This window comes from Paroedura picta, chromosome 1 (assembly GCF_049243985.1).
Source record: "Paroedura picta isolate Pp20150507F chromosome 1, Ppicta_v3.0, whole genome shotgun sequence".
Classification (NCBI taxonomy): domain Eukaryota; kingdom Metazoa; phylum Chordata; class Lepidosauria; order Squamata; family Gekkonidae; genus Paroedura; species Paroedura picta.
Genome location: NC_135369.1, coordinates 57,503,910 through 57,526,906, shown reverse-complemented (window position 1 = coordinate 57,526,906; position 22,997 = coordinate 57,503,910). Strand labels below are relative to the sequence as shown.

The 22,997-nt window shown below is 44.2% G+C and overlaps 1 protein-coding gene across 5 annotated transcripts in view; it reads left to right on the top strand.

Annotated features, from left to right (window-relative positions):
- The window catches only part of ESRRG (estrogen related receptor gamma), a 619,420-nt gene that overhangs the window by 107,526 nt on the left and 488,897 nt on the right, over window positions 1–22,997 (top strand). Inside the window, exon 1 of one of the 5 annotated variants that reach the window (XM_077339375.1) lies at window positions 1,327–1,475. The exons of the other annotated variants lie outside the window; for them this stretch is intronic. The gene's annotated coding sequence lies outside the window, so the exon portion shown is untranslated. Of the gene's footprint in view, window positions 1–1,326; window positions 1,476–22,997 lie in introns of those variants that run through there. 5 annotated transcript variants of the gene reach the window in all.

Here is a 22,997-nt window from a genome sequence, read left to right as displayed (position 1 = left end):
ACTATCGCAAGGTATTACAATAGAACAAGTAGAGGCCTATGAGGAAACTGTAACTGCCTCCTCTCATCTTCCTGTCCACTCTCATTTGCTCACCTTGACCATTTATGCACTGGAGGTTTCATGCTGGGCTACAGGCTGGAGTTTTAGTTGTGGTAGGTTGCCCCACTTCTTCCTGCACCCACAGGGGGGAGCATTTGGCCAGGTGTGCCTCATCCACTCCCGATTTGTGCTCCTACACTGGAGCTGGGGCAGTGAAGTTTCCAGTCATAAACGGTCCTTGTCTCTCTGCTGCCTGGACAGCAAGTAGGGAAAGAAACCACATTCTCCCAGCTGTTGCTTCTTATTCCCCTTCTATCCAGTCCTGCTTAGGCACATGTACAGGACAAACAAAACATACTGCAGCAGATCCCATTGCCTTCTTTTCTCTCACCACAGCCACATGTCTGCTTCTCTCCTTGGCAGGGACTGCAGCTGCCTTTTTGTCCATTGAGCTTCATTTCTGCTGGGCCACAGTGACAGCTGCACAAGCAATCCAAATCCACTCTTCCTACTTCTGGTCTTTGCTTGCCGTCTTTCCCTGCTCATACAGGTTTCCCTCCTCTTTCATCAGCTGCCATTACTTCCACTTAGCACAGTTTTCTAAGACAGTGTTTCCTTTTATATTCCAGGCTTCTATGCAACAACACTTCACTATGGGGGGGGGGGATTATCCCTGCCCCAATTGTTCTTTTCAGTCCCATTCATGTAGAACAGTCTTTCTCAATATTTTTACCTCTGAGAAACCCTTGAAACATTCTTCAGGCTTTGAGAATCCCCAGAAGTACTGTGATCATTGCAGAACATGGTTGGGAAGCACGGCTGTGTACATGCCCACTTGGGGCTCCCCCTCTTCCCACCACCTCTGGGCCCATCATTGGCCATTTAGGGATGGAGGGTGTGGCTCAACACGAAAATATATGGTCCTATCACCCAATAAATGTTCAACAATTTTTAAAAGATACATAAAAATTAATTCCCACCCATTTGGAAAACCCTTCCAGGACTGTCAAGAAACCCCAGGTTTTCATGAAACTGTGGTTGATAAAGCCTGAGATAGAGATTTTAGTATATGCAGATGGAACCATGGTGAGAGTTATATGAATTGACAAATGGGGAATTCTCTGGGACAGACACCTCAATTTTATTTGCCCCTTCCCTGAAATCCTACATAGCCTTTCATTTTTACATCTCTACTTTCTATCCACCAACAAGTCTACCATTTATATGTCCCATATCTTACAGCTGTATTTATTCTTTATTTCCTTAATTTATGTAGGTTAGGCTGAGAATGTGTGACTGGCCCAAAATCACCCAGTGAGCTTCCACAACTGAATGGGGAATTAAACCTGGACTCCAGGATCATAGTTTGACACCGTAACCATTACATCACATTGGCTTTTGTGGGATAGCTGCTTTTGAACAGGAGCAAGGCTGGGGTGAGTCAAGCAAGTTGGATGATATCAAATCCCCCCATTGGTTGCTATCTGTCCCTGACAAGTATTCGGCATTGCATAGTTGGTTAGTATGTGATTGTTATTTTAATGGGGATTTTATTGAGGTTTTATTGTTTTAGAATTGTATGTGTAAACTGCCGCGAGGCTATGGTGAGCGCTCATATAGAAATCTAAGAAATAAATAAACAAACAAACAAACAAATAAATATTCCCTCCAAGGCCAAAACATCCCTGAAAAGTGCCATGCCTTCCATCTGCCTTTTATGGACAAAAACCAAAGCTTGAAGACTGGTAATATTGGCAAGTCCATAGAGAATTCATTATTTTCTTTACAACTACAGGCACTACTTCTGTTGTTGTTGTTGTTGTTTGCAGGGACAATGTTAAGCTTCCAATTTTATTTTAGTTTTAGATTTCAGATTTTTCTGTAAACTTGAGGCATTTCTCTAGTTCAGGCTTTCTCAGACAGGGTTTCATGAAATGGGTGGGAGTTAATTAATGTTTGTATACATACACACACATGCACACATACATACACATATACACACACAAAATCGTGACTGTACACCCTGACAAAATGCTGAAGGTTCCAAAGACTCCTGTTGGTAGAATACCCCCCCAGGGCCAATTGCTGCTCTTGCTCAGGATTCTGCAGCCCCCCCCTTCCCTTCAGGCCTGCTGTGAAGGGAACTTCTAACAGCCTAACTGAGATGAGAGACGTCTTTCCGAGAGCAGCACAGTGGAGTCTGTGGGCATGGGCGTGCTTTTTTTTTTTTTTTTTAAGGGGCACACTTTCTCTTTCTGTCTAAAGGTTTGCTGACAAGGAGTCCACAGAAAAGCCCCTTCTCACTTAAAATACTGTTGTGGCCGGCTTCGCTGCTGGAGGAAAGACACAGACAAGCCATGCATGTCTCTTCTCCAGCATTCTCCACCATTGGAAGCGTACCATGGAAGGTTGTTGTGCAGATGAAACTAGATACTGTTGCAGGGGTTATTTTGCCTCATGGTTCATCTCCACAGCAAGCTATGCAGGAGGTATTTTTTGTACAACAACCCTGTCCACCCTCCAAAGCAGCCATTTCTGCCTAGAAAACTGATATTTATAGTCTGGAGATGAGCTGTAATTCCAAGAAATCTCCAGGCACCACCTGGAACTTGACTATCCCTGGGTTGGAAATATTCCTTGAGGTTTGGAGGTGGGACTTCAAAACAGTAAAATATTAATTTGCTGTCCATACATTGTAATTTGCAATCTGCAAATCCTGATGATTTTGTAATTTTTTCCAATAGTGATTTGTTGAGCTTTCAAGTTCTCAGAGAAAAGTCTAGATTGATAATTATTATAGGACAGGATACAACAAGCATTTGCTCTGCCTGTTTTTGTGGAATGCTTTTGGCAAGGCTCAGGCCAACATGAAAACTCGCCATCATCATAAAATTTAGGACAGCTGGGATGCTTTGCAGTGAGGACTTTTGGCTCCACAGTTCAAATAATCACAATAGCAGCTCAATTTAGCCTTTGGCTGGATAGGTTTGGCAAGGCACAATGAAAAATAATTATTTCATGGCCTGCTTATTTCTCCCTTAAAAAAAAAGAAAACTTTCTGACCTAGTCTGGATTATATAAAGGTAGTACAGTGTGTAGGGATGAACAACACTGCAAGTGTCCCCCATTTAGAAAACACTTCTTGTAGCCTTTCTTCATGGCTTATCTTTGTAGAAGAATCTTTGTGACATACAAATATAGACCAATGGCCAGAAATTGAATCCAGGGCAAGCTTGGCAATGATTTTTCTGTCTATGAGCCAGGATCTCCCTTGTCAAAGTATGGTCATTTAATGTGCAGCAGTGTTGCTAGGACAGCACAGTGAGCAACACTAATAGGAATACATCCTTTTCTTTGTAGTTTTAAATTTATTCCATTCAGTGGCCTGAAAGCATCGAGAAACATCTGACTTGTTTACTGTTTTTTAATTGAATATATGGCTGGGCCAATCCGACACAAAGCAGAAGAGGCTACTATGTTTCAGAAGAGGGAACTTTGGTATGTACAGCTCAGTGCAATGATAACAAACCTCTTGACATTCTGTCCTCTAGGTCAGTGGTCCCCAACCTTTTTATCACCGGGGACCACTCAACGCCGGGGACCACTCAACGCCTTTTACTGAGGCCCGGTGGGGGGGGGGTAGTTTACTCCTCTACTCTCAACCACTGCCCTAACGCTCTCTGATCGCTATGGTAATGTTTAAACATCTCTTCAAAATAAGATACAGACACGCCACAACAATGAACATAAGAAACATTTTATTTTCACTCATGAAAATATTCACTATTTTAACTCATGACAAGGTCAGCGGTCGGCAATCTTCTGGCTGCCGCGGCCTGCTGCTGCGAAGTAAGGGGAGAGGGCGGCCCGGGGCGCCGCGCACGGCAGCCCCAGCGCAAATGCGCACGTGCAGACTTGCGGCACGCACATTTGCACCCGGCGGGGGTGCAAACGTGCACGTGTGGCAGCACTGCGTATGTCCGCATGTGCAGAACTGCTGCGCGTGCGTGTTTGCACTCCCGCTGGATGCAAACTTGCATGCGCAGCAGTCTGCGCGTGTGTGTTTGCACCGCCGGCATGCGGCAGCCGTGGCTCCCTCTCCCCGCCCCTCCAGGCCGCCAACAAATCGGCTGCCGAAGCGGCCGATTAGCTTGCAGCCCGGTAAGCTTCTCTTCCCTCCCTCCCAAAGCAAGAAGCTTGCTGGGCTGCAAGCTAATCGGCTGGTTCGGTGGCCGATTTGCTCACGGCCTGGTGACCTTCTCGCTGCTGGGGGGGCAGGAAGAGAAGCTTGCCGGGCCGCAAGCTAATCGGCCGCTTCGGCGGCCGATCTGCTGGCGGCCTGGAGGGGCGGGGAGAGGGTGATTTCCTCATACCAACCAGGTGAGTGGCAGCAGACAGCCCCAGCAGGCAGTGGGAGGTCTCCCTATGTGTTGGAGAGTGTAAATCAGGCCTCAGCCTATTCATGCTTCAATAGGATCACTCCAGTGTAAACCATTCCGAGCTATTTGAAAGGATAGAACTGAAATAATAATTGTTTTTCTTGTTGTCCTTTAATGAGCTAAAGAATACAGGCTTCACAAATTGTTTTAGGATAAGAACAAACAATAACTTTCCAAACTGAACTCTGGAGCATTGGAATGTATTTAGGAAATGGTACTCTAATTCTGCCTCTTGCTCTGAAACAATTATAAAAAAATGTTACATGATTTTTCCCCATCCATTGTTTGTTCCTGCAATGTTGAGATTTCCATATCTTCTTCCCTTGTTCTTTTTTTATTCACCCTGAAGAACTGCCTGAAGTATCTGGACTGCACATGTAAAAAACATGTCCTCTCTATTGTTGTAATAATCTGGGTTTTCAGAAAATGGCACTTCTGCTCAAAGTGTCATCTAAAAAAAATCAGTAGTCACGTCATGCATTAGGATAAATTTCTAAATGTAAATGAGGTTCTTTCAGTAATTTATTTACATTTGTTTTCAGCACAACAAATGAGACATCACGTAGCGCCATAATTTCCCATGACCGAGTCACCAGCATGCGGTGTGTAATTTGCCATACTTTCAGATGCTTATCAGAAGGTTCTTGCAGCACTACCCCAGTGCTGTCTTTTCCCTTTAACATTTTCTCAAGAATCCCTTAGCTTACTCCTGCCCATCTGTTTTATATATATGCAGAAACAAAATTTTTTTCTTACTGACCTTTTACATTAAAGTCCTTTGGGCTATTTATTTATTTGTTAAACCTTGAAACAATAGCCTGAGTGGTACTTTCCCATATTTTAGGCTCATTCAGCATAAGACACAAAGCATGTTCTTCGCAACTCAGTTAGGTGAGATGTTTGACCCAAGTGAGGTCAGAGTCTCTGGACCTGATTGGCATTACTTGCAACACCAAAGAACAGTCATTCCAAAGTGCTGTGTGGCTGGATTCTATTTGCAAGGGCAGCAAAGGGCAGGAGGGACTTCAGCCTTCCCTACTGTGCTGTTTTCCTAAGCCTTGCTGTGCAGCTCTATGTGGACTGACTGCAGGGTAAAAAAGGCCCCATGGCCTGTTTGACTCAGGAAAATGGCACAGGAGGGAAGGCTGAAGCCCCTCCCCTCCATGCCATGTTCACAGACAAAATCCCAACTTGTGGTGCTCGGGAACTTTAATTCCCAGTTATGTGTGTCAGGTTAAGGCATTCATAACCTGATTCAGGTCACATATTGCCTCCTTGAGCCAGCTTTTAGATGACCGAGGCTTGCATCTCTTCCTATTCTAAAAATGTGTTCCTATACTAGTTTGGATTATGAAGAACATTTCACAGAAAAGTGTGGTTGACATTCTTGCGGTTCTCCTCCTAAGCTGGAAGACATCAGCAAGATGGGTTTTTTCATTGTGTAGCCAGGGAGGCAGGAGTTAGCAATTTTCTTTTGTTTCTTCTTTCTCTCTGCGACAAAGTTCCACCTCCTGTTCTTCTCCTGCCTCAAACTGGGAGAGCAGTCTCACTACTAATTGTCTTATTTTTTTCTCTCAGATCTCTAAATTCCTATTTCTAATCTAATTCTTTCCTCTCTTCTGCTTACCTTTTTTCCTGTCGGGAGCCTCTTATGGAGCCTTTTATGGTGCTAGGTACAAATGCCCCATGATTACAGCTGTGTTCTTACAGGCACTGTTTCTAAACAGCTGAGAGCAGAATGCAGAATGCTCTCAGAATGCTCTCAGTGGGAGGATGTCTGTTGCTCTTTCAGCACACTTGGCAAGGCACAATCATAGATTAGTGGATGTCAGAAGCTGTAATATAATGTTACAAAATAGAATTCAAGAACCTTCTACCACACCATTTTATTCAATCACCCTGTCCAAAGATTCTCAAAGAGAAAAAGGTCTATTTTGGCCATACAACTTCTATTGCAAATTGAGGCCTCAGAGCATTCAAAGCTGGGTACTCCATTTTCTTTATGGTCTCCAAAAGAAACTGGCACACCATTTTGGACCTGAAGTGTGCAAACAGGTTCATTCATCTGTGCAAGTTTTGCGTGGAGACCCTCCGATCCTTAGAGGAGGCATTTCAACCCAACTAATTCTTAACATCAAAAGATCTCACGGAGGCATATCTTCATGTTCTTCTGACTCAGTTTCTACACTTTTGTGAGGGAAACTGACATTTCCAATACAAGGCCCTGCCCTTCAGCCTGTCCACAATGCCAAGGGTCTTTTACAAACTTCTGATCAATCTGATAGTCACACTTTGTCATCAGGGGGTGCACCAGCATGCCTGTTTGGATGAAAACCTTATTAAAGCTGTCTCCAAACAGCAAGGCAGTCTGTCCATACAAATCACTATTTAGAGTCTACAAAACCTCAGATTCATACTGAGCAAAGACAAGAGTTCCCTCATTCCAGCTACTAGCTGGTAATCTTAGGAAGCAGAGGAATCCGTACATCTGTAATTGTAAAACCTTACAAATACTTTGTATTAAATATTTTGGGAGGGCTTATTCTTGCTGTTTCTCTTATTTATTCTTCTAACTCCCAATTTTAGACTAATATTAATGTTTATAATTTTCTTGGTGTTTTAATCACAAATACATCATACATCCCTAATATGCTTAATTAGGGATGGTGAGGGGTGGGGGAAATTGCATATAGGGAAAATCAGAAAAGGAACTGAAAGAAAGTGGAAAAGTGTGAAGAATGCTAGGGGTAACCTATAGAATGTTCCAGAAAATTACTGTAAGTTTTATATTTCAAGCAAAGTTCAAACAAAGTACTTTTGGTAACTATGAAACATGAACTGTAGTTAATGCTCATATAATATTAGTTCAGATTCTGAGCAATTGGTTTTGGGCTTCTGGCTTTTGCCTAGTAATGCAGGCATCCATCCCTCTTCATGCTAGGGGCCAGTATATCTTCAAATTATTTACAGATCTGCAGTTAAATTGCAGAAACTCTGAAGACAAGAGAGTGCTCAGAGCAAATTATTAGTTTAGCATTCTTTCTGAATATACATGTTTGAACAGGATTTTAAAAGAGATGTACACATCTTATTCTGAGTTTGAGAAAGAAATCATATTCCTTTTTTTTCTTTTTCACAAGTATTGGCTTATTTAAAAATATCTTGGAGGGTCCATCTACTTAGTGTTAAGGGATGTTTTCTGCTTATGGGGACTTATGTTCATAAATGTAATCAGATTTGGGTAAGGTTAGCATGCATCACAGAAGGACAGCCATGTAAAGGCAGGCTATTTTCTCTTGATACCTCTTTCTGTAATTCCCCTGTGTTGTTTTTTTTTAAGTCTCAATTTATTCAAATATTCAGAACAAGGAAGCACTGAGATTTTGTTCATTTAAATTTCAGAGCAAAAACTGTACTTTCTGGGCATTCAAAATATGTTTCCCAAACCTCTTAATTAATGAGTGGGGCAGTCATAGAAAATGGGCAAAAGGAGCAGCTGCCCTAGGTGCTATGCTGATGGATGCTTGACTGCATATTCACCCCGGACAGAGGGGGGAGAGAAGAAAAAGAACAGGTTTCTGCCACTGCAACTCACACCTGTCTCATGCAGGACTTGGGCTGCTCACTCAGAGTTGTAGCAACAGCTACTCACACCCACCCCATCTGGGATTTAGGCAGTCAGCTCATCATTGACAATGCCTGTTGTCTCAGGGTTGGACAGCTAACTTCCAGTGATGGCTCCCACCACCCCAAGATGAGGACCATCCTTTGTATGAGTCCCACTTGTCTCACAGAGAATGAGGACCATACTTTGTTTGGCCCCAGCAGGGATGCTGGCAGGAGTCCCAGGAAGATAGTTGTTGTTCTGGGGCTCTATCCTGAACTTTTTGCCCAAGGTCCTAGAATCACTAAGACTGCTTCTATTCATTTGAAGGTGATAGCTGCAATTTCTCCCTTATCAGCTGATTGAGTGCAGTTTAATTTAATATATTTACAAGAGTGATAAATGAGTAACACAGTCCTGGCCCTGTTTTCTTCCTTTTGTTTTTTTACTGGCTCCCCCACTGTGGTCTTTCTCCCCCTTGGAGGCAAAGATGCTATACGCATTGAACTTTTAATATCGAAACTGTTAGGATTCCCATGTTTTTTTTTCAGAATTGGCACATTAACGTGCCTCATGACTCTAGAAATTTAGGTTTGATAGTTTCTGTGAGACCACATTTGGGGGGGGGGGTTGGTTTTGGATTGTCTTAAACCAGCCAGTAATTCTCTTCAATGGAAGCAGTAGATGTGCACATATGTGAGATAAAGAAGAGTTCCCCACCTCTCCTTTTTGGATTTATCTGATGTATGAACTTGATGCTTGTGGAGAAAAAATCTCTGTGGTAAACCAGATGTTCTCAGTTGGAAATCCCATTTTGCAAAGAAAGTATAACTGTATTGGGATACAGTGGCTGTTTAATTTATTTGCATTATTCATAGTTTGCCTTTCTCACTGAGACTCAAGGCGGATTTCAGAATGTAAATTAATGCAATCCATAGGATGACATCTAATAAGTCATTGTTATTCTGACCAAGAATTGTACACATTGGGAATGGAGTTGTTGTCTGAACAAACCACAGTTATTAAACATGAGATGTAATTAATGTAGAACATAGTATTACATCAAATGGAAATATGGTAACTTATTAGCTGGCTGTGTTCAGGGCACGGGGGAAAGAAGAGAATGAGCATAGAGTCCCTTAGGCTTGTTAGCTGTGATATTTCGTTTATTTTATGTGTAAACTGAGCCTATGCATTTATCTTAAATACAAACATGTCAGTCTTACACCAATAGTCTTCCCCCTAAGGTTCCTGGGAGTGGTAGCTTGGTGAACTACAAAGTCAAATAGTCACATATTTTGCCTTATTTGTGGTTCGTGAACCAAAGTTTGTAGAATCACAGAATCATACAGTTGGAAGGCGCCATACAGGCCATCTAGTCCAACCCCTGCCCAAAATAGGATCAGCGTAAAGCGGTCATGATAAGTATCTGTCCAGGCATTGCTGGACAGACTGCCAATGAGGAGGCGCTCACTGCCTCCTTAGGCAGTAGATTCCACTGCTGAACTACTCTGACTGTGAATTTTTTCCCTCTTATATCTAGCTGGTACTGTTTTACATGTAGTTTAAATCCATTACTGTGAGTCCTATCCTCTGCTGCCAACAGGAACCTTTCCCTGCCTGGATCATCCTTGCCACTCTCGTCTGAACCCTCTCAATTTTGTCCATGTTCTTTTTGAAGAAAGACCTACAGATCTGCACACAGTACTCTAGGGCAGTGGTCCCAAACCTGCGGGCCGCGGCCCGGCGCCGGGCCGCAAAGGCCATGGCGCCGGGCCGCGGCTCCCTCTCCCCGCCCCCCCCCCGCAGTAAAAAACTTCCCAGACCGCGAGCTTGCGGCCCGGGAAGCTTCTTACTGCGGGGAGGGCGGGGAGAGGGAATCAGGGCCGGGCCACGCCCGTGCAGGCCGCGCCCGCGCGGCCCGATCCGTGGGCACGGCCCAATCCGCGGGCGCGGCTCGCGGGCACGGCCCAATCCGCGGGTGCGGCTCGCGGGCGCGGCCCGATGCGTGGGCGTGGCCCGCGCAGGCGCGGTCCCCGCGGGCGCGGCCCGATGCCCTGCCGGTCCCCAGCCTAATAAAGGTTGGGGACCACTGCTCTAGGGGCAGTCTGACCAAAGTGGTATACAGTGGGACTACAACATCTTGTGATTTTAATGTGATGCCCCTGTTGATGCAAGACTGCATTTGCCTTCTTTACCACCATATCACACTGCCTTTACCTTACAGTTCACAAGTACCCCATGATCTTGCTCACACACATTGCTACCCAGAAATATATCTTCCATCCTGTATTCATGCTTCTCATTTTTGTGACCCAGATGTAGAACTCTGCACTTGTCCTTATTGAATTGCAACTTGTTTTCATTTGCCCATGTTCCAGCATGTAAAAACACTTATCTTTAAAACACAAATTTCCATATATTTTTAAAGCTGTTCATGGTGGTTCATGAATAGAGCAGAAAGCAGGAGTGTAGAGGGACATTTAATCCCCTACTTTCTGTTTCCCATGAAGGCCACAAAAATAACTGTTCAGCTGTTTTAGGCTGCCTTGTGCAGTTCCTTTGAAGTTTAAAGAGGCTGTACAAGACAGCTTGCAAAAGCCTGAAAAACAGCTGAGTAGTGTGGAGTGCCTGAAAGCCATAGAAATAGCTGCTTCGCTATTTTGCACTGTCTTGAGCAGTCTCCTTAAACTTGAAGGAGGCTGCACAAGACAGCCTGAAAAACAAATCTATTTAAACTTTAAAGGAACTGCATATGACAGCCTGAAACAGTTGAGTGGCAGGGAGCAAGCTGCTCCCTGTAGCTCAGCTGTATTTCAGGCTTTCTGCAAAACCTGTTTAAGGGGACTGGCCTCCTCTCAATGGGGTTTGCGGGGCCACAAACCATGAACTAGTTTGACACAAAGCCACACAGTTTTGTTCGTGGTTTTGCCACAAACGGACACAAACCACATTTTCCCCCAGTTCGTGTCCATCCCTAGTTACTTTCTGCACATAGCAACTTCTGTCTTCCTTGGTGGTCTTCCATCCAAGCATTAATTATGGTCTATTCAGTTTGCTAAAGTCATTTAGAGACATACCTAAGTTCCCTAAGTTTAAAAAATATTAAGTTCCATCTTGCATATCATTCAATTTCTTTGTCTCATGAATTTCAGTTCACATCTCACTTATTGCTAGAGTCAACACTCCAGTAGTAACAAAAAATAAAACCTTTCATCATCTATTGATTTGCCGTCCTGAAAAAAATGACAATAGGCTATTTTTTGTCCAATTTCTCAATAACTAGGACCATTTATTGGTTTTTCAGTTTTACTGTATTGCACAAGAATGTATTTTACTGCATTTTCTGAGAAATCCAGTATCAGGATACACTGTTTATTTGGGAGGTTTTGCAAGCAAATCCTGAAATGCTATAGTCAAATTGAGAGCTATAAAGATACCTGTCATATTTGTAATAGTATCTTAATTCAAAATTAACTGCAGCCAACAAATGGACATCTGTTCAATTTTTTTCTGTCCACTGTGATCTAAGAATGGATGTAAGGATGGGAGTTGGCTTTAGATGTGTATTTTCATAGCTGAGTTAGGGTATCTTTGAACAACTTCATATTTTTGAAGAAGCTCTTCTATAAAGTGACATAATTATGAACTTCTGGGGGGTGACTTTGCCATGGTTGCCTGATTAGGAGCCTCAGGAAGAACAGCAAAGTATTACAACTATGTGAGGTTTTTGCTTAAATATGTATGCCTTTCTAAGATATCCACTGGATTTTTGCTTTTGACCACAAAGTTATTTTGATTATAATTTCTCCTGCTTCAGTTGTAGTGAACCAGAAAAGGAGAGTGTGATTTTGCTGTTTAGACACAATTTGTGGCAGTATCTGTTGTGTTGCCCCTATTTTTGAACTATGGACAAAAATATATTGTACCTATTTCTTGAAAATTCATACTTAGATTATGTTTTCCTCTGTTATGAGTTCATCAGGAGCCATGGAGTAAATCAACTGTAGAAGTGAGCAGGGAGCCTATGGTGGCAGCAGCTGCAGCTCAGAGTCCACTCCCATTTTGCCTTAGGTCCAGCAAAAAATTAAGGAGGAGGAGTTGGCTTGAGGGGAAGCAACAGCAGCAAATCGAGCTGATTACCCACAGCCTCCTAGCCTTCCTTTCTCTCTTTGCCAGCCATGCTGTGAATGACAGTACCTCTTCACAAAGTTCTGTGATGCTATAGGCAAAGGCCATAGAATTCAAAGAACATTTATAGAGAGAAATCTCCCCCTCCAGCAATATATTATTCAAATTCACACAGAACAATTCTTATCTTCAAAGGAAAATGCAGATTGTAGCTAACACCTCTAGGAGCAAAAAGGATAGCCTAAATCTCTGCAGCCACAAGGCCATCTGGCTTTGAGTATGGGAGCAGGGGGGGGGGGAGGATGACAAGTGGAGAACTTTCCAAAAGGATTCTGGGACATTGGTCAAGCATGACATGGAAGGGAGGTGGAAGCTACCTGACAGGAAGGCATAAATCCCATCACTCCAATGGGTTGGATCTACTGATTCTATACAGCTGTACTACTGTGGTGGTTTGGAGGGAAGCCTGGGATTAATTGGCTTCTGAAATCACCATATCTGGTGATCTTGGTCATTTGTAGCTGCCATGATGGAATACTGAGGGCTTTTGAAGAGCTTATCTGTTTTCATTTTTACAGTCTTCATTTTGAATGCTCAGAAAGTAAAATGTTCATTCTAGATTTTCCATCTCTCTCAATTTAATGGGGGGGGGGAGTACAAAGTCATAGTTTAGTAGGGCCCCCAGAAACTTTGGGCCAGCTACTTTTACTGAGGAGAGATGGACCAATTGTCAGACTCTACGTAAGGCAGTTTTATCTTATCTCACAGTTCAGGCATCAGTGACTGAGAAACTATTGGTACTAATCTACTGTAAGGAAGAGTATAACAACAGAAGACCTTAAGAACTGAATTGCTAGATCAAATGAAGGTTTATTTATTCAAGCATCCCATTTCCAACATGCAACAATCCCTGGCAGTTCACAGAGCATGAAGGAGATTAGCCCCAGCAACAGGTGGTGAAACAAGCTACCTCTGAACATAGCTCTTTCATTTAGTTTATGGTGGCAAATACCCATTAGTGGAAAGTTTTGTATATGTGTATTTGTGTGGATTTCCCTTCTAATTTTATAAGCTATCTAAGGATTGGATTTAGCTGAGTATTAAGATACATATCTTTTGGGTTTCATATACATAATGCCAATCCTTGGGGTTTTTGAGTGGAAATTGTATCTTATCAGCTACAAGGTCAGGAAAAAAACGTTTAGTTCCACTGGAGAAAGCTTAGTATTCCTTCCTTGTCCTAGCATGACTCCCATATGATCAAGCTGCTACATTTTTCTCAGTAGATAAGAGCTCCTACTCTAAAATGGGCTCCATGAGGAAGAGGTTAGAGAAGCACTATCATTAGAAATCTTCCGGAGCTCTTCAAGGCTATTTCATTGACCAGAGCTTTTAGTGGGGTATACACTGCAGCCATCTTTTGGAGGGAAGATCTGGGTTTTATTCTCTTGGCTTAAATTGTAGTGCTTTAACTGTGATTTGTAAACTACTTTAAGCCATAAGGAAAGGCAGGACCTAAACATTTTAAGAAACATAAAATGACCATAGTAAGAATGTCCACCAGATGAGGAAATTTGATATCAGACAGTAGTACAGTTCTGACTCTCTGGATCCCTGATTCACACAGAATCAAGAGGATTCTGGGCTGCAGTGCTTATGTCCAAGGTCAGACTGAAACTTTTACATCCAGTGACACTAATGGGACAAATCAGTGTCCTGCCTGCATGGTTCCTTGTCTGGATCCAGGCATGCTCGTGGGAGGGAAATATCTACTTTTAATCTAGTATTGGAGGTAATAATTTAATCCACCTCATGGTGTACTTCCATTGTTATTCCAAGTTGGAGAGGGAAAATATTCCTTTTACAGCAGATGTGAAGATGACAGTACGAACAAATGCAAAACTTGACATTCAAATATGAGAAAAGCCAAGAAGCTCTGTTAAAGGGAAATCCAAAATTGAATGTAGCATAAATAAAGTCATATATGTGGCTAACACGATGCTATTTATTGAAATATCACCACTGACCTTTACATCAGTAGTGTTTCAATGTATAGTTATGCAGAGAAGGGAAACGATAGCCATTATAAAAGAAATATATGATTGAATTTAGATTCATGGGAATGTAGGCTTCAGAAGAGGTGCCCTTCATTATCCATAGAGCATGTATATCGAAAGTAAGGTTCATTTCATTGTGTTTCTTAGACATTTGCTGCACTTTTCAGGGTTTGTACCACATTTCGAAAGTAAGTTTTTGTACCAACGCCGAGATGTTTGCGACTGATGAAAATATTTGTAGTAAAGCATATTTTAATTTGGAGTTTATCTCCCGGGCTTCTAGTAGAAATTTGCAAGAGATTTTTTCCCCTTGCTCTATATTTAAATCCGTATTACTAAATTAAATCCAGTGCAATCAACTACTTTCACAGATGGAAGATGAGTAGAGTTGCATTCTGTTAATAACCATAGAGTTCATGTTGCTACTGAACTATTCTGTAACGAGATACACTAAAAATGATAACACTTTTGATTGTATTCAACTGAATTTTCATTGGTAGATAACATAAATGAAAGCTTGAAATTAAAATATGCGTTAGAGCCCATATTCATTCTTTTAAGCATTCACAAAATGCATTCTGGCATAAAAGGCATTTTTTCACTTTTTCTAGCTAGTGTTTGTGTGAGGGGAAAAAAATCTAAACCACTGCCCATTTGGGGCCGGGGAATTAAATCCCATGGCAATTTTATTTCTACTATAAATGCACAGGCATCCTGGCTGTTAAGCCAGCGATACAAACATGCCTTGTAATAACGTTTATGACCATTGCAGCGATCATCCAACACCCATGTCTTCATCACGCTTCACAGACTGCTTAACCTTAAGCAATTTTAGCTTCCAAATATAAAGCTAGTTTTCAAGGGAATTTTTCAGCAATGTGAAGTTGTGAAAAGGGCTGCTGTAGATCAGGCAAAAGGTGTTTTCAGTGGTGCAGAACTAAGTTTGTACTTTCTCTTCATAAGAGGTAAAAGGAAATAGCAAATGTTCTCACCTTCTCTGCTTTCCTGTTGTTTTTCTACGCAGCTCCACTACATATACACACGCTTGTGAACCCAGTATCTTCATTTCAGTTCTGCCACTTTTAAAGCCAGGCTTAACTTTTTTTTGTCTGTTTATACTATGGCCTCACTGTGGCCTTTGGTTGTTCATTGTGGTTATTATTCCTGCCCACTTTCGAGAAGAAAAAGCATAAGATTGAAACCCCAGCATCACATTTGAATCAAAGCTGGTTTGAGACTCATCTGATTTTTCACATTTTAGTAAAAACTGTTCTAGAGATGCATTGTTAACAGTGCAAACTTATGAAAAGTTTGTTGTTGTTGTTAGGTGCGAAGCCGTGTCTGACCCATTGCAACCCCAATGATTGATCCTCCAGGCCTTCCTGTCCTCTACCATTCCCCGGAGTCCATTTAAGTTTGCACCTACTGCTTCAGTGACTCCATCCAGCCACCTCATTCTCTGTCACCCCCTTCTTCTTTTGCCCTCAATCACTCCCAGCATTTGGCTCTTCTCCAGGTAGTCCTTCCTTCTCATGAGGTGGCCAAAGTATTTGAGTTTCATCTTCAGGATCTGGCCTTCTAAAGAGCAGTCAGGGCTGATCTCCTCTAGGACTGACCAGTTTGTTCGCCTTGCAGTCCAAGGGACTTGCAAGAGTCTTCTCCAGCACCAGAGTTCAAAAGCCTCAATTCTTCGACGCTCAGCCTTCCTTATGGTCCAACCTTCACAGCCATATATTGCAACTGGGAAGACCATAACCTTGACTAAACACACTTTTGTTGGCAGGGTGATGTCTCTGCTTTTTAGGATGCTGACTAAATTTGCCATAGCTTTCCTCCTCAGGAGCAAGCATCTTTTAATTTCTTTGCTGCAGTCCCCATCTGCAGTGATCTTGGAGCCAAGGAAGATAAAATCTGTCACTACCTCCATTTCTTCCCCATCTATTTGCCGGGAATTGAGAGGGCCAGATGCCATGATCTTCGTTTTCTTGATGTTGAGTTTCAAGCCAACTTTTGCACTCTCCTCCTTCACCCGCATCAACAGGCTCTTTAGTTCCTCTTCACTTTCTGCCATTAGAGTGATATCATCTGCATATCTGAGGTGGTTGATATTTCTTCCTGCAATCTTGATCCCAATTTGTGACTCATCTAACCCTGCCTTTCTCATGATGTGCTCTGCATACAAGTTAAATAGGCAAGGCGACAGTATACAGTCTTGCCAAACTCCTTTCTCAGTTTTGAACCAATCAGTGATTCCATGCCCGGTTCTCACTGTTGCTTCTTGACTTGCATATAGGTTTCTCAAAAGACAGATAAGATGCTCTGGTATTCCAATCTCTTTAAGAACTTCCCACAATTTGTTGTGCTCCACACAATCAAAGGCTTTAGCATAGTCAATGAAGCAGAAGTAGATGTACTTCTGGAACTTCCTAGCTTTCTCCATGATCCAGTGTATGTTGGCAATTTGATCTCTATTTCCTCTGCATCTTCGAAATCTTGCCTGTACTTCTGGAAGTTCTCGGTCATCATTTTGCTGGAGCCTAGCTTGTAGAATTTTGAGCATAACTTTGCTAGCATGAGAAATGAGTGCAATGGTGCCATAGTTTGACCATTCTTTGGCATTGCCTTTCTTTGGGATTAGAATGTAAACTGACCTTTTCCAATCCTGTGGCCATTGTTGAGTTTTCCAAATTTGCTTGCATATTGAGTGTAGCACTTTTACTTTTACTTTTATCTTTTAAGATTTTGAATAGTTCAATTGGAATGCTGTCACCACTTTGCATGCTAGTGGTGGTATGCAAAGTTATTCCTATCTAAACCCACTGGGTTTAGACTGGAATAATTCTTGAGAGGATTGATCTGTATATGATCCATGAACAATAAGAGTACCATTTCAAAAATTAAGAGCAATCAATTTGTCACAGAACAGCAAACAAACTTTCAAGTTCCCAGAACTTGTTCATCAGGCTGATAGTTCTCTGCAGAAAACAGTAAAAGTAACATGGGAAGGAGAAGGAAAAAAAGATTTCCAGGGCCTGATGGAGGAGCCCTAGTCTGCTATTGATAATTGCTTGAAAAGAAATACAGGATGTTACATAATTAATTGGATTATATAACATTGGTATAAAACAGTTTTCCATATTCACCATGGGAATGGGATAGCAAAAGAACAACAAAAAAAGATACCAGCCACTAGGTAATACTACCCACTTTGACTAACTTTATTATTTAGATACTAGAAATTAAGCCCACTGTAGAAAAAATACAGCGGGTGCTAGTGGGCAGTGGGTGGGCACGGGAGGCCCTCCACCGGGCCCTTCCTCCCCTGGGATGGAGGGAGGGAAGGGAGGAAGGAAGGCAGGCAGGCATAGAGAAAGGGAGAGAGAGAGAGAGAGAGAGAGAGAGAGTGAGAGAGAAGGGAAGAAAGGAGAGTAAGCGATGGGAGCAAGCATGGGAGAAAGAAAGGCCAAAGAGAAATGGGTGTATAGGAGTGAGAAAGGAGATTAAGGGGTGGGTGGAAAGATGGATAGAAGGAAGGAAGGAAGGAAGGAAGGAAGGAAGGAAGGAAAGGAAGGAAGGAAGGAAAGGAAGGAAGGAAGGAAGGAAGGCAGAAAGACAGAAAGACAGAAAGACAGAAAGACAGCAAGTGAAAGGGAGAGAAAGAGGGAGACAGGCCGAAAGGAGAGAGAGAAATGGAGGCAGGCAGGAAGGAAGGAAGGCAGGTAAACAGGCAAGCAGGGAGGCAGGGAGGAAGGTAGGTGAAATGATAGGGGAAGGGGCAAGGGAGGGAAGGAGAGGGGTCCTCTGGGCATGTGGGGGGGGGAGTTCCAGGAGATCTGCAGCCTCTGCCAAGGAATTCTTCTTGTCTGAAGGCGGGTTAGGGTTAGAGTGTGGGCTTCAAAGGGCCCCCATGGGTGAGCCCTGCAGCCCCTGCGGGGCTCGGAGGGAGGGCCGAGGTGTGCAGGGAGGCTGGGCCCGAGGCAGCCTAGGCACGCATGGAGGCTGGCCCCATTGGTGGCGGTCCCGGGAAGCATTTTCTGGCCTGGGCTGTTGTCGGCGAACATGTGGGTGGCACGTAAGCACGTCACAGAGGTGGCCTGCTGGGGCGGAGTGCAAAGCGCACATCCCTGCCAGCTGGGGCCACTCCTGGGGCCTGTAGCAGGCAGTGGGAGCAGCTCTTGGCTGGGTGCGTTGGAGGCGGCATCAGAGCAGAGTGCAGGTAGGGACGAGCAGGCGGGCAGGGTACGGTGCCCTGCGTGGTGGCATGGTGGGGGTTGGGAGGCAGTGCGCAGCTCATGAGACCCCTCCCCAGCATTGTGGTGGTGGTGGCCGGAGGCGGGCAGTTGGGGCGGTGACGTCGCGGACTCCGGGAATGGGCAGGAGTGTGAGGTGGCGGCTTTTCGGCAGGACGAAGGGCTGAGCAGGCGTCCCTCCCTTCTGGTGCCTGTGCAGCGAGCAGAGGGACCGGCTCTCGGCGGGCGCATCGGAGGTGGCAGCAGTGTGGACTAGAGGTAGGTAGGGCAGCGTGACAACGGGTAGCATGGTAATGGGGGTCGTGGACTGAAGTTGGCCCACATTGGGGGGTGGGCCGAATGGCTCCTTGGCCCCAGACTGACAAGTGGAGGGTCCAATCGGGAGATGCTTTGCTCCTCCCAATTGAGCCCTCCGCTTGTCTGTCGAGGGGCAAGTGGCCAATTGTTCCCCCCCATCCCAGACAGCGGCCATCCCCATATCCCCTTACTGTTTTATTTATACCGCTCCCGCAGGGCGGTTACAGATGGTTTATTTGTCATATAGAACTTACGTGTGATTTCTGTGGAGACATATGCTTAACTATTAACTTTAATATTTTACGAGGAATATAAGAAGAAGAGTTGGTTCTTACATGCTGATTTTCTCTACCCGAAGGACTCTCAGAATGGCTTACAGTTGCCTTCTCTTTCCACTCCCCACCACTGACACCCTGTGGGGTAGGTGAGGCTTAGAGAGCCCTGATATTACTGCTCGTTCAGAACAGCCTTATTAGTGCTGAGGCAAACCCAAGGTCACCCAGCTGGCTGTATGTGGAGTCGTGGGGAATCTAATCCGGTTTGCCAGATTAGAAGTCAGCACTCCTAACCACTACACTGAACTCTCTTGGTGTATAATGTGACTTTGGGGTATAATGGCCACTGAATAATGGCTGCTTTTGTCTATCTGTTCTGGTAGCCACTGGAACATCATGAAATTTAGCTTGAACTTGGAACATCAGGTCTGCTTAAGTGTGCAACACATTCTGTTTTCCATTTTAACACTTTCCAAAATACAGACTAGGAGCTTTTCTTCATGTGCTGAAAAACTTTCTGTGACCCTTCTTGGAAGTCATCCAACTGGATGAAGAGTTGTAGGAAACTTGAAAGCTTATTTGAGGTTTTGTAGTATTTTTATTAGTCCTAATATAGTTTTATACTACTGCTGGTCACTTTTTTGGTGGCTCAGTTTGCTGTCTCTTTTGCTTAAATGAGTGTGTGCGAGTGGGAGTGATTCCAATGGTTTTAAAATGTGGTTTTACTATGCATATTTTAAATTATTAGCTGCCTTGGTGGCCTTGTCAGGTTAGAAAGGCAGTTATACAAATTTTGTAATTAAGTAAATGAAATAAAATGAGCCTCTTGTGGCGCAGAGTGGTAAGGCAGCGATATGCTGTCTGGAACTTTCTGCCCATGAGGTTGGGAGTTCGATCCCAGCAGCCGGCTCAAGGTTGACTCAGCCTTCCATCCTTCCGAGGTCGGTAAAATGAGTACCCAGCTTGCTGGGGGGTAAGCGGTAATGACTGGGGAAGGCACTGGCAAACCACCCCGTATTGAGTCTGCCATGAAAACGCTAGAGGGCGTCACCCCAAGGGTCAGACATGACTCGGTGCTTGCACAGGGGATACCTTTACCTTTACCTTTAAATGAAATAAAAGTATGTTTCCTCTTATATTTTGGCCCCACACATTACCCAAGAACATTGAGGTGCATTATTTTTATATATCTTGAGATGCAGATTGTTGTTCTCATTTACAGATGGGAAACTGAAGGCAGAAGACCACTGACCTGCCCCAAGGCTCAAAGTGGGTCCTTATTCAAAACTGGGATTTGAACTCTGTTGCATGTAAATGTGCAACAGCACTTTGTAATTTACAGATATTAAACTGAGACTTTGCCCTTGGGATATGTTTCTGTCGTTACTGTTATAGAGATAGCTGGCATTTAAAATACTGTTTTGTTGTTGTTGTTTTTTTTTGCTTCTTCATCCACGCTTCATATAATCTGCACTTACCACCTTTAAAAGTGTGGCATGCCCGGTTTGGCGGCCATTTCTTTGGGGTTACAATAATGATTATATTTTTGCAGTGGACTTTTCATACAAATTCTAAAGCTATGTGACCCAACACAAGCTTGTACTCATCTGTTTTATACACTACATTTTGATTGGCACTTTACCTCTTACACTTAGAGCAACGTTTTCCAAAATTTCAAAATTTTACTGGGTCCCAGTAAGAGTAGAGCTGAGGCTCTCACAATTTCTATTTTATAATGTTATTGTTATGATCTTGTTATTATTGTTATAATGTTATTACTGTTACTGTTACCTGTTACCATATGTTAATTGTATCTTTTCCTGTTTTCTGTAAACCGCCCTGAGCCCTTGGGGAGGGCGGTATATAAATATAATAAATAAATAAAATTAATATTAGCAAAATTTTGAAATCTCAGGTTATACTACATGAGCTCCTTATAGAAGGAACAGATGTGGTCACTATATCAATCAATAGTTGGTAGATCCACACATATAAGCAAAGCTTTTTAGTATTTCTGGCTTCTGACACTGTTTCAAACATCTAACATTTTCAAATAGTCCTTGCTCAAAGTAGGTGGGGACAGAAAACAAGAGAGATCTTGTAGAAAGCCTGGCAGTGACCTCCTGTCCCATCACTTTCCATGATGTCACAGCTATACATGCACAGAAATAGGAAGCATTGTGCAGCCAACTATACCCTGACAAACTGCCTATTCATATGGGGCAACCTGGACTAAGAAGTCAGTGGGATGATAAGTGATTCCTGGAGCCATTTTGGCAATGCTGCTTGGACCTGGCCTCATAAAAATGTTAGGCACTATGATGGGATAGTCCACTTATGTCCATACTACCAGCTTTATGGTAGACTAGAAAGAAAGCCCATTTTATGGCAGAATAAAATGGGCGCTAGGGGTGAGGACCAGCGGGTAGGACTGCAGAGGAGGTCAGGGCAACTGTGTGAAGGCCGTACAGGCCGCTGGAGGGGAAGAAGCGGGGCGGCGCGGAATCCAGGAGAGAAGGCGAGTAGCGGGGCAAGGGCCAGGTGATGGGGAGTGCTCGGTGCATGGGGCTGATTTGGGGGGGTTCCTGTTGTTGAACGACCCTCATCCCGAAGACTCACTGGGGCTGGGGCTGGCAGCAGCGTCCTGGTGTCAGCGTGGGCAGCAGGAGGGCAGGTGGCCGAGGTGTGGCGGCAATGGCTGGGGGTGGGGTTGTTGGCGCAGCAGTCCCGCATGGTCGCCGTCGCAGCGGCGCCATTTTGGGGCAGATGTGGGATGCACTGGCGACCCGCTGGCGTCGGAGCGGCTCGTCGGCGTCGCGCAGTGGCCATTGTTGCTCGAATGGGCGGCGGCAGTGGCGGAAGCGTCCTGGGAACCGTTGATCGGAGGATTGTAGGGGGCGTGGCAGCGGCAAACTCCGGGGCTGAGCGGCCGAGCGGCGGGGTGGAAGTTGGGGTTTGGGGGTGGGAAGGGCTCGGTCTGGGGTGGGCGGGTATGGATGGTGCGGGTGGGGGGGTTGTAATGGGCGCGGCAGCGGAGAACTCCGGGGCTGTGCAGGCCAGCGTCGTCGTTGAAGTGTGGGTTTGGGGGGGGAAGGGCGCGGTGTGGGGCGGGCGGGAATGGATGCCGGCGGTGGGAAGTGGTTGAGTGGCAGCTGGCGGCAGGACGTAGAGGAGGGCAGTTTTTAGGGAAGGGCAGTTGCTGGGCGGAGGGGAAGAAGTTCCCCTGGAGCCCAGCGGCGTGGGGCAAGGCTCCTTGGCGGCAGCCATCTGGCAAGGATGGCTGCTCGGGAGGAGTGTTGAGTTAGCGGCGGGCAGTTCGGGAGACGGGCCAAGTGTCCAATAGGGAGGCGTGCTTTGCACGCCTCCCAATTAGACACTTGGCCCTGGAGTGCCACTCGGAGGAGCGAATTCGCTCCCCTGAGTTTTTATCCTGGACAGAGCCCGCCCTAACTCCTCCCCAACAGCCCTTACTGCTTTATTTAGTCTGTGGTGCCCGCGGCGCCGCAGGCAGTTTAAAGATAGTATGATCTTTCAATAGATGAAATGATCTTTCAATTGTTATCATTTCTCACTGATATTTGCATAAGACAAAGACTTCCATAATTTTCAGAGAGCCCTGGGAGGCTGAGAATGAGAAGAATATTCTCAGGGCTCCACAGTACACTGTGTTCAGCATAGTCCTTTTGAGTGAAATAAAATGTTTGTTTTGTAGTGTATTAAATGTACCTTTGATTACAGATGTTTACTGCTTATTAAATTGCCCAGCCCTTCAGGAATGTTTTAGTTTCCTGTAACTTTTTTTCTGCATCTTGATGAATAGTGTCTTCATAGTCATATGGAACAGGATTACACAAAGCAATATTTTATTATTAACACAGAACAGATGAACATTCAGAACTCCACAA